This window comes from Magnolia sinica, chromosome 1 (assembly GCF_029962835.1).
Source record: "Magnolia sinica isolate HGM2019 chromosome 1, MsV1, whole genome shotgun sequence".
In the NCBI taxonomy this organism is placed as follows: Eukaryota; Viridiplantae; Streptophyta; class Magnoliopsida; order Magnoliales; family Magnoliaceae; genus Magnolia; species Magnolia sinica.
This window is the reverse complement of record NC_080573.1, coordinates 113,827,066-113,841,748: the sequence shown is the minus strand read 5'-3', so window position 1 is coordinate 113,841,748 and position 14,683 is coordinate 113,827,066.

Genomic DNA, 14,683 nt, shown 5'->3' with positions numbered 1-14,683 from the left:
AGGAGGATTTTAATAGAGGATATCCGATCATTATTGTTTTCCTGTAGTGTGGTCCACCTGAGATTTTTATTCCTCTAATATTTTGAATCAAGCCTTAAAATGATCTGTAAAAATGGATGAACGGCATCGATGAAATACATACATCACAGTGGGGCCACAAATCACCGAACAGGGAGTAGCCAATCCGTTCCCGCTGAAACTCATCCTCTCAGAAGTCGGACGTGGACCACGTGGTCCGTCAGTACCACACGCCAGCTACTGCACTAGCCTCAAGCTAGCTAGCTAGTTCCATGCGAGGGGACAGATTGGCTGCTCCCCTGGTCAGTGCTCTGTGGGCCCCACCATGATGTATGTGTTTCATCCATTCTATTCATACATTTTTACAGATCATTTTATGGATTCATAAAAAAAAATGATAGGTATGTAAATCTTAGGTGGACCACACCACAGGAAAACAGTAATAATTGGATATCCATCATTAAAATCCTCCTAAGGTCCACTGTACTGTTTATTTGACATCCAATCTGTTGATTAGGTCATAAAGACCCAGATGAAGGGAAAAAATAAATATCAGCTAGATCCAAAACTTTATGGCCCCCAAAACGTTTTTAATGGTCAACGTTTATTCAACACTGTTTCCTGTAATGTGATCCACTTGAGATTGAGATATATCTCATTTTTTTTTCATATCATAAAATGATCTATAAAAATAGATGGAAGGCATGGATGAAACACATACATCATGGTGGGGCCCACACAGAGCACCGACCAACAACCAATGGCTGGTGGCATCGTGGCAGGGGGAGTAGCCAATCCGTTTCCGTGTGAGGACGAGACTAACGCTCCTCGAGCTCCAAGTTGTACGAACGGTTCAAAGGAGATTAAAGTTATATGGGCCCCACAATGATGTATTTATTATATCTACACCGTTCATGTATTTTTAAAGATCATCATAGAGTATTATCTAAAAAATGAATAATATCCAAAGATCATCTGGACCACACCACAAGTAGCAGCAACGAATGATTTTCACCATTAAATATTTCATGTGGTCCACTTAATAGTTAGATCTATCTTATTTTTCATCTCAAGCCTTATGACTAGCTCGCCAAAAGGATGGATGGTTTAGATATAACACATACCCCATGATGAGACCCACATAACTTGCTAAGGTCATTACAGCAAGTCCCCACTCACTATATATATATATATATATATATATATATATATATATATATATATATATATATAAAGTCACCACTCACTATGCTTTTGTGCAGTGCACATTAATATATATGTTCGGTAAAAACACGAATATGGTAACAGATAGTTTTTTTCAGAGCCATGTGGGGCCTACCTTGATGTATATGTTTTATCTAAGCCGTTCATCCATTTTGAAATATCATTTTAGGCCTTAAGCATAAAAAGGAGATATATTAAAGGCTGCAGTGAACCACACTACATGAAATAGTTGGATTAAATTCCTACGATCCGAACCCGATCCAACTAGGCTCCCTGACCGAGTCGGACTCGGTTCGGGTTAGGCTAACCATGTATCGGATCGGCCCGAGTTAGATAACCCGGACTCAGTTCCGGATCGGATCGAGTTCGGGCAAGGCCATTGAGTTTTCGGATCTGGTCGAATTGGAGTCAATCCGGGCTGATCCAGACCGATGCCCAGCTCCAGCTATTTACGAGATATAAGGAAGGAAATATCTTTCTCAAAAAGAGCAAGAGCTCGCTACAAGCTAGCTGAGGCTATCAGAGGCTATCAAGGAAGGAAGAAAGTTGCTAGCAATTAGCCCTTGCTTATAGTTAGGCAACTAGCCTATTGGTGTAAAGAGGAGGAAATGCAAGAGTGTTCTTCAGTCGTAACGTATAGGACTTTCCTATTATAACAGGTTGTTCAAAAGGATCTCCTGTTCTTCGATCAAATATTCTGTTTTTCCCAGATACTGATGTTCCACCTTGCAAATAGGACATATCTTGTCTAGGCAAAAAATTTGAAATGATATCTTTATTCCCATGTCTTCCATCACACATCAATAACTCAATCCCTCCCCCCCATAGGAAATTTTAGACAAGTTTCCTTTGCAATGGATACTTGAATGCCAAGTATGGCCCATAATAATCTTTCGAACTTCGATTTAATCAAGCAAAATGAAATTTATGAAATATAATTAAAAAGGAGGGAGGGAGGGTTATCCACCTTTGTATAATTTTTTCTTAGCTATTCCTCTTTTTTTTTGCTTTAGTCATGCCTATTCACTAATGCTCCCACATGATCCCATATCATATAACGACAAAAAATTTCTTCTCTTCTAATTACATGAGACAAATAGAAAGAAAGGAAAAAAGATCGAGTGAAATAACTAGTAATTGCTGGGATTACCATCAATCAGATGGTTTCTGTTGGGACTCTACCAATAAATAAGGGATCAATCTTGCTTATTGTTTGTACTCCTATTGAAAACCAAAGAATTTTTTTCCTACTTCTTTATTTATTCCCCCACCCACACTTCATTTCTTATCCATGTAGCGCTAATCCAGTACAAGTCTTTGTTCTCTATGTAGTGCCAATCTTCTCTGGGCTTGGCACGGAGATGGAGTGGGCAAATCTAGAAAAGCAGTTTGGAGACTCCTTGTGATGACGAATTTTTGGCTTATTTGGAGGGATCAGAACAGTCGGTGTTTTCAAAACAAGGGATCTCTTATGGAAGAGGTCATAAGTGAAGAACATTGTTTTGGAACGGGCATCTTTTGTAAATGCAGCAAAGTTCGCTAACCTTTCTTCCTTTTTTAAGTCGTAATGTTGGGTTGTTTTCTTTTCCTGCAAATAAATATCACTGTGGCCCCTAGGAAGGTTTCAATGGTGGACACCATTATCCCCACTGTTTCATGTGGTGTGGTCCGCTTAAGTTTTGGATATGCTTCAATTTTGGGCCCATGTACTAAAATGAGTTTGCAAAACAGATGGACGGCGTGGATAAAATATATACATCATGGTGGGCCCCACAGAATCTTCACACCATGTAGCTACGTGGTGTTGGGGTCACCATGCAATCCCCATCCTAATTTCTCACACAGCATTATACTACCAAATAATACCCATTATTTCCAGAAGGTGTTTGTCTATGTTTTGTAGTCAAGTTTCCATTTCATGATGGCATTGCTGTTATATAAAAGCAACACTAGTTACAGGTTATGGGGATAGGTCATAGCCCTATTTTTAAAAACCATTCGCCGACTGATGAGTGGACGGGCCTGATTTCCATCTCCACTGTGGGGCCCGCCTCATGCATGGCAGCAACGCCGCACAAATTGCTACATGTGGCTGCGCAATAAGGCATCTCATGAGCTTTGCCGAACTCCGTATCGAATTGCAAGCTTGCAAAAGCGATCAATCATTTACACATCACAACCAATTCTACTTTCCAAGGAAAGCAAAATGCTATTTCTACGCCCGCCCCGCTTGATTTGCTCACCTCCAGTTTTCATTTTGAGAATCGAAAAACAGTACGAAAGTGTACTATTTCAATTCCCAAAAAGTGAAAATTGGGTATGAGAAAATCAATCAGGGTTTGGTGCAAATATCAATTTCTCTCCAGAAAATTGCAGTAGGTCCCGATTAAGCAAAGGACGGGCAATCCATGCCGAAAAATCCCTAAGAAAATTACTGAAAAGGGTAGTTGGATCGAAAGAAACCCTAGAAAAAAGGGAGGGGTGTGGATTTGGGTTTTTCTCGCGAATCGTGCAACTGTTTCAGAGATGAAATGAAGGGTGAAATAGTAATTTGAGGAGTAAGGATGTAAGTGTTGTGGTGCTGAATGTAAATAAGAGGAAAAGAAGGGGCTAATGATCTGAAAGCTGCATGTCGGAGTAGAGAAGAAAGAAATGAGATGAGGAGTACCTGTTCACGGTGAGACGAATCGAAAGAGAGTGCGTCGCGGTATTTTTTTTCAAAATGGGAGGGATTTGGAGGGAGGGAGAAAAGCAGACGGCGAAATACGAAGTCGATTGCTACCGTCGCGGCGGACAGAAGATCATCTCCACCACGCAAGTCTTCCTTCGAAAGAGAGGGGAAGGAGGTGGTTAAAGAGGAGCAGTAATATGCACCTCGGGAGAACAGGATGTTGTACTCTCTCCTGACCTTTGCACGCTGTTTTGTTTGGACGAACGGTGGTTAGAACGAACAAGAGGTGGGGCCCACCATGAGTACATGACAGGATAGAACCGATCATTGCAGATGATCCTATCATGATTCACGAAAGGATGGTTGAAAACCAGATTGGCAGATTGTTTTCTGTTTGAAAATCAGGTGGGGCCCACATGGTTCATGAACGATCCTTTCAATGTATGGTTCTTATAATGTAGCCTACGCATGATGGGGCCCACCACTTGGCCGTTTCACGTGTCCTGAAATTCTGAGGAGTATAATTTTGTGTGCTCCAGAGGTATGCCTGTCCTTTTCCTATTTTCGTATTATAATAAAAACGCCTTAGGGGAGCGGATTGCATGTGACCCCGGGCACACAGATATCTATGTGCCCGAGGCTGTGTGGGGTCCATAGAGATGTCAGTGAAAAATCCATTCCGTCCATCTGTTTTGAAATACCACAATAGTATGGATTTTAAAAATCAGGAAAATTCAAAACTCATGTGGGCCATAGCACACGAAAATGTAGAAATTGAACGCCTGGAGGTGACAGAAGTTTTGTATCAGGATGATATTTGTTCTTACAGTTTATCTGAGTGCTAATAATTCTATGAACGGTTTGGATGGCTTATAAAAATCAGATGAGACTCTGGCAAGGTTTCAACAGTAGACTTTGTTGTTCCCAGCGTGGCCCAATTGAGTTTTGGATCTTTCTGATTTTTATCATCCTGTACTATCATGATCTTTTTAAAAATTTGGACGGAGTAGATTTCTCATGGACATCTCCGTGGACCCACAGATACCGGGCACAGGGATACCTATGTGGCCAGGGTCACCGGTAATCCGCTCCCTCCCTTATGCCCATGCCACTGTGATATTGCTCGAAAAACCCTGCCGCATGAAGTAGCCATGGCGTTAGTCGGTCTGGCCATATCTTAAGTTTTTTAACCTTGGAGACACCTTTTTTTTTTTTTTTTTAAGGGATAAAAATATCCATCCAACAAAACTGCTCCTCATACAATGGGCTCTTATCTCCAAACGACAAAGCTTTTTAAAAAAAGCGGCATGGGTGCATTAATTTTAAACTATTTTCTCAAGTGTACTTAATTTATGATAAATTTTACCCTCAAACTTAGACATATGACATAAAATTAAAACTCATTACATGTAGACGAGTTAAATTTAACTCACAACAACCTAGTGGGCCCCCACCGAAGAAATAGATAGGTTCAAAACATGAGGCCCTAACCGCATAAGGGCCATTTGATCATTTTCTTCTTCCTTTCTTAGTTTTTTTCCTAATAGGAGGAAGGTGCAAAAGAAAGGATTGTGTTTTTTTGTTCATTTCCTCGTTCCTTCTTTCTTCTTTATTCTTGATTACCATTTATAGTTGTTTTTTTTATTTTTGATTTTTTAAATTTTTTTGGGAGTTTGTGAAAGGGAGGAAGATATAGAAAATATTGTAATGAAGATTTGTCTATAATGGAAGAATATTGTGATAGATTAATTTTACAAATGAATAATGTTGTAACGAATGAATGTAATAAATATTATAATAGATTATTATTGTAACTGATGAATTTTTGTAACGGAAGAATGTTGAAATGAAAGTATGTTATAATGGATCAATGTTGTATGGTGGATCGGCAATATTCATTATGGATCACCAATATTCAATGTGAATTGCCGATATTCAGTGTAGATCATTAATATTCATTGTAGATCGTCAATATTCAATGTGGATCACTAATATTTTCATTGTGGATCACCAATATTCATTGTGGATTGTCGATATTTATTGTGGATCATCAATATTCAGTGTGAATCAACGATATTCATTATGGATCGTCGTTATTCATTATGGATTGTCGTTATTCATTATAGATCGTGGATATTTTCATTATGGATTACAAATATTCACTATGTGTCACGCCCTAAATCCAATTTTCAACGCCCACTCGATGTAGACTAAATCCAGTTTCCAACACCCACTCGACGTAAACTAAATCCAGTGTTAAGAGCCTCTGTAGTACCTCAATTTTTACTCATAGATTACGTCAAGTTTTGAAAATAGAATCCCATTACGAGGATTTTTAAGATGATTTTTTTTAATGAGCATATCCGCATTGTACCACAAGCCAGGACACCTTCATTACAACTACTACAAAGAGTTTTCGAGTATAGTGCTGGAAAAAGAAATACAAAGCATAATTAAAACTCTAAAAGATCATCACATTCTCCAATTGCACTATTATTACCGTTTAACTTAACATACATGTTAAACACTGTTTTAAGTTTTTTATGAAGTTTAGTAAAGCACGTCTATGTGTGCGCAATGCATGTAACGGATATATTACATCAATATATCAATATCAAAGTAAGCAGAAATTATGGAAGTCAATCAAACAACTAGCCATACCAAGGCTATATGATATACTCTATGAAATAACGTGAACGATACATGTTATTACAATAGACATGATACTAGAATACAAGAGCACATACTAAATAATAAAAAATGATACATACTATCATGCACCGGTAAGATTCTCACACCCGAGGTACAACACATATTAGTCACATATTTAACATGTGAAATAAGATCCTGAATAGTCTCATACCTACTGGGGAACATGGTCTATGACATGCATGTCACTTAGATTGTATCCATTACTCTGAATGCATAAAATGTCAAGTATGATACAATGCATGAATGCCATATGCGATGCAACATGCCAATTCTGACGTCTAATTCATATCTCAGTACGATTCTCATTTGGACATCACCGGGGTCTTGTACACTTTTGACATTAGTTGTCGCCCCATTGCACGCATAACCAAGCAAATGAAGGAAACCTCACAACCTGTCTCATCAGTGGTATGCCAAAATCTACTCGGCTCATCAATAGCGAACCCATTTCAGATATGGTCAGACTCAACCTGGTATATAGCCCTCTTCACCCAGATGGATAATGTCACAAACCCTTCAAATTGACCCCAACACGGTAGGAGACGCAACCTACTGGTATATCTTGTGTGCTCGTGATTTCCACTCATTCTAGACATTAGAGCACCCCGTCATCTCGAGGTTTAAGGCATTTCACCCATAGACATCCTTAACGCCTAATATGTTGTAATAGAAACTCCAATGTCCATTGTCACAATTACCGACTGTAATAATCCCATGGCGGCCACTACCATGACGTCTCCACATTGTGCATGCAAATGCACTATGTAAATGCGTGAATGTAAGAGTTTATAATATAAGTCATGCAACCATGCCATGTAAATAGTGGCATAGAAGGCAACCCAATCTAATACGGGTCTCTTGAAAAGTCCAAATCATAGGGTCGTACGTACAACTCTACCGCACACAAGCAAACCAATACCCATAGCCTGAATACTGTTCACAACCCCAAGTGCAGTGTCGCGATGTAGTAATAACTCGGTGAGAACGAGGTCGAATCCACAGGAAATGGGGAACATGATTTATAACTAATTTAAATCTAACTTGGTTATATGGGTTTTTAATCCAATAATGAAAAAAATTGTTTTAATTGATAATGACAAAAGATTAAAGATCCAGGAATCCACCTATAACAATCTCAATATTCAATTTACTTGATTCAACGATTACTCGATTGGAATCGAAGTCTTATCATATCCAATCGGATGCTGGAGTATTTAAAACATAATGAAATTCTAAACTTTTCATTAGTTTAGTTCCCAAATATCCGTCTAATTACAATGATCGTAGGAAATTCAATTATCCGCCCATACACGGTGGTGAACAGCGACTTTTACAAATCACACAATTCTAAAGCCAATAAGATCATATCAAAAGCTTTTATAACATCTACTGTAATTTCAGTCACAGTAAATCATAAAAAACTATAAATTTCGATATTCAATGTGGATCGTCGATATTCAGCGTGGATCAGTATGGATCATCGATATTCAGTGTGAATTGTCGATATTCAGTGTAGATCAACAAGATTCATTGTGGATCGTCGATATTCAATGTGGATCGCTAATATTTTTATTGTGGATCGCCGATATTCATTGTGGATCGTCGAAATGTATTGTGGATCGTCAATATTCAGTATAAATCAATGGTATTCACTGTGGATCATCGTTATTCATTGTGGATCGTGGATATTTTCATTATGGATTGTAGATATTCACTACATGTCACTCCCTAAATCTAATTTTCAACACCCACTCGACATAGACTATATCCAGTTTCCAACGCCCACTCGACGTAGACCAAATCCAGGGTTGAGAGCCTCTGTAGTACCTCGATTTTGACTTATAGATTACACCAAGTTCAGAAAACAGAATCCCATTACGGGGATTTTTAAGATAATTTTTTTTAATGAGCATATCCATATTGTACTACAAACCAAGATACCTTCATTACAACTACTACAATGAGTTTTCAAGTATAATGCTGGAAAGAGAAATACAAAGCATGATTAAAACTCCAAAAGATCATCACGTTCTCCAGTTGCATTATTATTACTGTTTAACTTAACATGCATGTTAAACATCGTGCTAAGTTTTTTATGAAGTTTAGTAGCACACGTCTATGTGTGCACAATGCATGTAATGGATATATTACATCAATATATCAATATCAAGTAAGTAGAAATTATGGAAGTCAATCAAACAACTAGTCATACCAAGGCTATATGATATACGCTATGAAATAACGTGAATGAGGCATGTTATCACAACAGACATGATACTAAAATACAAGAGCATATACTAAATAATCGAATAATGATACATACTATCATGCACTAGTAGGATTCTCACACCCGAGGTACAACACATATTAGTCACATATCTAATATGTGAAGTAATTTCAAGATGATACTTTAGATCCCGAATAGTCCCATACCTACTGGGGAACATGGTCCATGACATGCATGTCACTTAGATTGTATTTATGCATCCATAATTCTAAACGGATAAAATGTCAAGTATGATGCAATGCATGAATGCCATATGCGATGCAACATGCCAATTCTGACATCTAATTCACATCTCAGTACGGTTCTCATTTGGACATTACCGGGGTCCTGTACAGTTTTGACATTAGTTGTCGCCCCATCACACGCATAACCAAGCAAGTGAAGGAAACCTCACAATCTATCTCATCAGTGGTATGCCAAAATGTACTCGGCTCATCAATAACGAATCAATTTCAGATATAGTCAGACTCAACCTGGTATGTAACCCTTTGCACCTAGGTGGATAAAGGTCACAAACCCTTCAAATTGACCCCAACATGGTGGGACACGTAACCTACCGGTATACTTTGTGTGCTCGTGATTTCCACTTGGTGTAGACATTGGAGCACCCCGTGATCTAGAGATTTAAAGCATTTCACCCACAGTCATCCTTAACGCCTAATATGTTGTAATAGAAATTTCAATCTCCATTATCACAATTATCGACTGTAATAATCCCATGGCAGCCACTACCATGACGTCTCTACATTGTGCATGCAATTGCATGAATGTAAAAGTTTATAATATGAGTCATGCAACCATGCCATGTAAATAGTGCATAGGAAAAGTCCAAATCACAAGGTCGTACGTACAACTTTACCGCACACAAGCAAACCAATACCCATAGCTTGAATATTGTTCACAACCCAAGTGTAGTGTCACAATGTAGTAATAACTCGATGAGAACGAGGTCGAATCCACAGGAAATGGGGAGCACGGTTTAGAACTAAACTAAATCTAACTTGGTTATCTGGGTTTTTAATCCAGTAATGATGAAAAATGTTTTAATTGATAATGACAAAAGATTAAAGATCCAGTAATCCACCTATAGTAATCTCAATATTCAATTTATTTGATTCAATGATTACTCGATTTGAATCAAAGTCTTATCCTATCAAATCGGATGCTGGAGTATTTAAAACATAATGAAATTCTGAACTTTTCATTAGTTTAGTTCCCAAATATCTGTCTAATTACAATGATCGTGGGGAATTCAATCATCTTCCTATATATGATGGTGAACAACGACTTTTACAAATCACACAATCCTAAAGCCAATAAGATCATATCAAAAGATTTCACAGCATCTACTGTAATTTTAGTCACAATAAATCATAGTAAACTATAAATATATATTTATTTAAACTAAAACTTAATAGAAGTTCAACATATACTTGAATCAAAGCAAACCAAACATCAAAATAAACTACATGTTTCATCCCTTAGCCTTAGCTAAGAGATTATCTTGAGAAAACTAACATCTTAAATGAAAAATAAAAATATCTACTAGAACCGTGAATAACTTGAAGTGGATGAACGTTGTCGGTGCTCCACTATAATGCCCTGAATTTCGAGGGTCAAGTAATACCCGACTCTCGAATTTTTGGGTGCTACTTATGCTTTACAGATTTAACTAATTTGGGTTTTATTTGATTGATGTACAAGCATTTGAAAATTTAAATGGATCACGCAACGTAAACTGAAATCAACCTAACTAAATTAGAGCATGACTAACAAAATGATGTGTATACACATAGTATATGAGACCGCGTCCCAACAAAACATATATAGTCCAAAAAATGTATAAAAATGTCTTTGCCCTATGGTCTCATTGCTGGCCTTAAAGCAACTACAGTGGCCCACCCAGGATCTGGAAATACAAAAGCTCATTCGAGTTTATGGACGCCTCGTCCAGCACGTCGGACTAAGTGATACCTGCATCTAAGATATGGTCTAGTTGGTATTTTAAAACACCGTCCCATAATGGGAGTGAGTAATAAACTCAATGGTTCCATTAACATCAAGTTACACAAGCTACTAAATCCACATGCATAATTAATAAAAAGCAATTTAAGCATATAGTCCCTAAGTATTTTTGTTAATGCACATGCATGCTATTATGATATGATGCATGCCCTCGCCATCCAACACACCCTCAAAGCGACTTCATCTATACGTTTGCATATGACCAACACTCCCTCAATGCGACCTCAACTGCTGAGTCACCAACAAACTAATGCAATGCGACAATGATCATGTTAGCCGAATGTTTAGTTATGTTTGATCGTCTAACAAAATTGGGGAAACCGAGGCAATCTTACGAAATCAAGACCCTAATTCGATCGCAAGGCCTAAGGCAGCCATAACGGCCTTGTGCCTACGATCCTCGATCTGTCTGGGTTCGTCATTTTTAGCTGAACACATACGAAAGGCGAGTTTGTAAACTGGGTTGCTCGTATAGCTAGGCAATGAGTCGAGTCAGACTGAGTTGGGGCTGACTCGACTTGATCCGATTTTGAAATAGGCCTGATTCGAACTTGATCCGACTTGATATAGAGTCTAGCATGCCTGACTTGATCCGAGTTCAGTCTGGCCTGGATTGATCCAGACTGAGTCTGATCCAGTTAGAAGTACCGAGTTAGGTCGAGTTGGCACCAAGTCAGATTGAGAGATGAGGGAGGGAGGGAGTGGAGAGGAGAGAGAGAGAAGAGGAGGAGGAGGAGGAGGGTGATGGTGGTGGGTGGTTGCCAAGCTTGGAAGAGGAAGACGAGGAGGTGGTTGTCAGGCTTGGAAGAGGAAGGGGGCGGGGGCGGGGGTGATGGTGGTGGGTGGTTGTCAAGCTTGGAAGACGAAGATGATGACAGAGGGTGGCTGCCGGGCTTGGAAGAGGAAGATGATGAAAGAGGTTAGGATCGGGTCGGGATAGGGTTAGAGAATCAAGTCAAGTCGGGTTTCAGATCGAGTTGAGTTTAATTGGATCGAGTTCCGGGTCGAGTAGGATTGAGTTATTGGGTAACTTGAACTCGACTCGGTTTGAGTTCAGATTGGGCGAAGCTTACTCGGTTTGAACCGACTCACACATTCGGTTTGAGTCGAGTTAGCCGGATCGGGTCGTCCCATGCCCACCTCTAGTTGCTCGCGGTTACTATGGGGAGGTTCGTCACCCCAGTAAAGGCTGACAGCTCGAGCATAGTGTCCCATACCACCATGCCTATCTCGCAAGACTTGTGGATTGTATCATATCAGTTGTAAGTGGGTGTTCCAGGGGCATGGGGTGTCTCAATTCAAACAAGCGTGATTCTACATGGTGAACGCACATGGTTGGCCTACTAGTTGACTAGTTCAGCCGACTCAAGCGAACTACGATGTAACTGACATTAGGTGCAAGCATCCCATGTAGTCCAATTACTGTCGGTTGTCCGTTTTCATCTTGGTTCGGTCGGATTGGCTCAGGCCAGTATGGCTACCCTTGTGAAATTTTCTAATTTGTTAGCCAACCCATCTGACCAATATTCTAAAATCCTATAACATGTCACAACAATTTTTTTTAGGAATAGGTAACCAAACTCATAAGTATTTCATGACATTCTAGCTATTTATTGTTCAAACTTTCTTAGATCCAACCGTGATATTTCTTTGTCATAACCTCTTCATAAGGCCATGTAGACATGAAAGAAAGGAATACAAAAATACCAGCTTGATCCAAAGCTTCTCTTGCTCCGTAGGTATTCAATCACGCTATTTTCCAAGTGGTGTAGCCTATTTGATCTTTGGATATTCTTCAATTTTAAACTCATGCCCTGAAATGAGACAGTAAAATGGATGGACAGTATGAGTGGATAAGACACATACATCACAGTGGTCCACGGAGTTTCTCTATAGGCAATCCACTTCCTCATTGGTGGACGTCCCCATCCCCACCGTTGCCTTTGGTGTGACCCACTTTAGTTTTGGATCTGCCTTAATTTTGGGTTATGAGTTGTCTACCGTGGGCCACCAGATTAATGGCCTGAATCACCGGACCATGAGAGAGAGAGAGAGAGAGAGAGAGTTTTGCTACACACCATGATGGTGCACATGTGGGGGATCCAAGTCACCTATTCTCTGGCCCCACGGAACATTCTTTAGCTGTCCACTGGCATGGTTTAGTGCTCTGATAGTTACTAAACTGGCCTTATTCTTAGTTCAGGGCAACAGTGGGGCCCACCTAATGGGCGGTTTGTATCTCACACACGTGCCATATTGTCACGTGTCGATACGTGCATGGGACTGGGCTCTCGTACGGTTGGTTGCGAGTAGCTGACAATAAAAAATGAGAGTATGCTGGCATACATGGCCCGATCAAGGATCAGGCTGAGCTTGGCTCAAAAGTCATATATATACCCGACCCCACCTAATACTCCGGCCGGTCCCTAGCTACGAATAAACAGGGTCTTGAGGAGCCGGCGTGATATATGGGTTTTATCCTCACCATCCATCCATTTGGCCATATCATTTTAGGGTTTAGGCCCCAAAATGATGAGATCCAAGGCTCAAGTGGACCCCAAAACGAGGATTCAACACCTTATCTTGAAAAATTCTTATGGGCCACAGTAGTTTTGGATCAAACCGATATTTGTATCTATTTAACCTTGTCAACAGGTTCAGTGGAAATTAACCATCATGGCCGGTTCTTGTGGTGTGGTACTCCTTTTATGGCTTGTACCCTAAGATGATATAACAAAATTGATGGACGGTGTGGATAAAACCCACATATAATGGTGACTCTCAAAGACCCTACCCAATCCACGTCCGACCTACTGTGCTAGGTCATATCAGGCTCAAGACTTGGGCCTGAAGAGTGGGCTACTATGGGCCAATCATGGCCCATCCCAAACCTGGCCCATTGCCACCCCCAACCATGATTCTATCAATTTCCTCTCCAACGTAGCAGTGGGTCGTTAGGCCCGTTGGTCAACTAACCGGCTTGTTTCTAAGGCTAGTTTGTATTAAGCTAAATGTGCACAGGTCAAACATGGGTTAAAAAATATATTAGGTAGAGTCATTGAGGGCCAAACCCAACCCAAAAACCCAGCCTACTCATATGGCTTATATATGATATAAGGTTAGAGGACCTAACCCGGCTCAAAACTGGAAACAAAGTAATAGAAGATATACATATACATGAGCTTTTATAAGCCCACACACATGCAAGCTTATGTACACATCACGCATGTGCCAGATTGGCTTGATAGGTCCAGGACTCAATCCATCTGTTAGAATGGCGCCACTATATTGATACTCTAGCCCAAGAATCAGGTTGATGCACTGGTCAGGTGGATCTGAAAAACTTGTATGAAGTTTTCGAACCCAACCAACTGTTTCCAACATTGTGGCCCACTTGCTGATTGGAGCAGATTTTATTTTTGGGCAAACATGGAGGTCATACCTAAAAACTTTTAAGTCTGGCCCCACCCATGTCTCTCAAGGTTCATCCCTAATAAATGTGGGCCCAGACCATTGTGTTGTGAGGATTTTCACATTTAATATGGACCATTGATTTATTGAGTAGACCATGTATTGGATGGCTACCCTTAGGTAGAGTTTGGGACCTTCGTGTATAACAGTGATGCTTTGGTGCTGTGAAGAACAGTAGCATTCCTTTAGATACTTTTGAAAGGTTGAATGTAGCCTCAGCTGGGCCCTTATCAACGGTTTACAAGATTTGAAGGATCTCTGCCTTTAATTGGATT